The following is a 2,393-nucleotide window of genomic DNA, read 5'->3' on the forward strand; positions in this document are numbered from 1 at the left end:
TGGGCCAGCAGAGCATCTACATTGTTTAGCTCCATTACTCCTCTTGTGTTCCCTCTTTCGGAAGCATAGAAGTAGTCATTCTCTGCTACAGTTTCAATGACATCTATGGCCTCCTCAATGGTCTTCTTCTTGTTCAAAGATCCTCCGGATGAATGGTCTATGGCCTTCTTTGACTCATAAGAGAGCCCTTCATAGAAAATGTGCAGCTGCACCCATTCATTGAACATATCTGGTGGGCACCTCCTTGTTAGGTCTTTAAACCTCTCCCATGCTTCATATAGAGTCTCACCATCTTGTTGCCTGAAAGTTTGGACCTCAGCTCTCAGCCTATTGATTCGTTGAGGGGGGTAAAATCTTGCTAAGAATTTGTTCACCACATCTTCCCAAGTTGTCAAGCTCTCCTTTGGGAAAGACTCCAGCCACTTGGCTGCCTTATCCTTGAGTAAGAATGGAAATAAGAGCAGTCTATAGGCATCAGGATGAACACCATTAGACTTCACTGTGTCACATATTCTCAGGAAGGTGGTTAGATGTTGATTGGGGTCTTCTTGGACACTTCCTCCGAACGAACAGTTGTTCTGCACAAGGGTGATGAGCTGTGGTTTTAGTTCAAAATTGTTGGCGTGGATGGTTGGCTTTTGAATGCTACTTCCACAGTTTCCTGGGTTTGGATTGATGTAAGAGCCTAAAACTCTTCTATCCTCCCCAGCATGATTTGCTCGTCCTCTTCCGCCATGGTTGTGAGCTTCTTCTTCACGATGGTTTTCCATGTTTTCTTCCATATTTGGTTCAAAGTATTCCTCCTCTTCCTCAGCACCAACTACACGTTTTTCTCTTGCTTCCCTCCTTAATCTAAGGAAGGTCCTCTCAGGTTCAGAATCAAAGGAAGTTGAAGCCCCGCTTCTTCTCCCTGTCATACAACCAAAAAGTACAAGCTAAGAGAATAAGTGCAGAAAGTATATCTGTCAGAATTACTGTTAGTGTGAGTGATGCAATATATCAAATAGTTAGTGGGTTAGTGAAATGAATGGTAAACAACAAAGAAAAAATAGGGGGAAGGGAAGAAATTAACTAAAACAGAAAGTAAATGACTCAAACAGAAAATTAAAAATAAAATGCTCAATCTAGTTATCCTCCAATTTAATCATTGTTGATGCACAATCAATCCCCGGCAATGGCGCCATAAACTTGATGCACGAAAAACTTGTCTCGTAACAAATTTCCCTTTGGCAAGTGTACCGAATTTGTCGTCAAGTAAAAAATCACAATAGAGTGAGGTCGAATCCCACAGGGATTGATTGATCAAGCAACTTTAATTAGAGGAATGTTCTAGTTGAGCGAATCCAGAATTTGAGTTGAGAATTACAGAAGTAAAAATGGCGGGAAAGTAAATAACAGAAAAGTAAATGCTAGAAATAAAGAGCTGAATGTAGATGATGGAAAGTAAATTGCAGAATCTTAAATGGGAATGGGGAATTGCTCATAAAAGTAAATGACAAAAATTAAAGAGAATGGGTAAGATCAGAAATGGGGAGTTCATTGGGCTTAGGAGATGTTGCATTCTCCGGATCAATTTCATTTTCATCTCTTCCTCAATCAATGCACTCATTGATTTCCTTGTCAATCTTAAGTGATCGAATTACAATTTCTTGTAATTCAATCTCTCAAATCTTGATCAATAGCCAATTCCTTGGTCAATTGCTCATGAGAAGAGATGAAGTACGGTCACTGATTATACCACATACATTTCCCAAATCAAGTGTTGAGAGGATTATAGTCACATATCCATCCAAACCCAATTTGGTCCAGCAAGAGAAAGCATTTCTAGCATGATCTCTTCATTCCTCTTTCAAGGTTCAGAAGAGATCCAAGTATGAATAGCTTCTTTTACAAGATAACTACCCAATTGGATGAAGATCGAAAGCTTTCAAGTAAAATCAAGAGAAAAGATAGAAGAAGAATAATAAAAATTAGTATTGATCCATCAAATTACAACAGAGCTCCCTAACCCAATGAAAGGGGTTTAGTTGTTCATAGCTCTGGAAAATGAAAACAAAGATGGAGAATACATGATGAAACTAGAAGTGCAGAGAAAGTAAAATACAGAGAGTAATTCTATGCCCAGAGGCTCCCTATAATTTCTAACTCCCAATTTAATTCAAAGCTACTCCTATGTATACTATTCTTCTGTTCTTCTAGTTGGCTCTTCAAGTCTTTGGTATGGGCCTTTGGATCTTGAGTTTGAAGCAGTTCTCTTCTTCATTGGGCTTGGCTTTACTTGCAGAGAGAAAGTGTGAAGTGGGCAGAGACTTTAGCTCATGACGTTAGTGGTGTTAACGTTCAGTGAAAATATGGGTTCAAGAACGTTAGTGACAATCACCTTTTTCACTAAC

General features: G+C 39.2%; 1 non-coding gene across 1 annotated transcript; it reads left to right on the plus strand.

The window, feature by feature from the left end:
* The first annotated feature begins 222 nt into the window (after positions 1-222).
* On the plus strand, positions 223-329 carry LOC112774285 (small nucleolar RNA R71). Its single transcript, XR_003188780.1, has one exon. It is a non-coding gene; the product is annotated as a small nucleolar RNA R71 (small nucleolar RNA).
* The last annotated feature ends 2,064 nt before the right edge of the window (positions 330-2,393 follow it).

The sequence above is a fragment of the Arachis hypogaea genome, chromosome 18 (genome assembly GCF_003086295.3).
Source record: "Arachis hypogaea cultivar Tifrunner chromosome 18, arahy.Tifrunner.gnm2.J5K5, whole genome shotgun sequence".
Taxonomy (NCBI): Eukaryota; Viridiplantae; Streptophyta; class Magnoliopsida; order Fabales; family Fabaceae; genus Arachis; species Arachis hypogaea.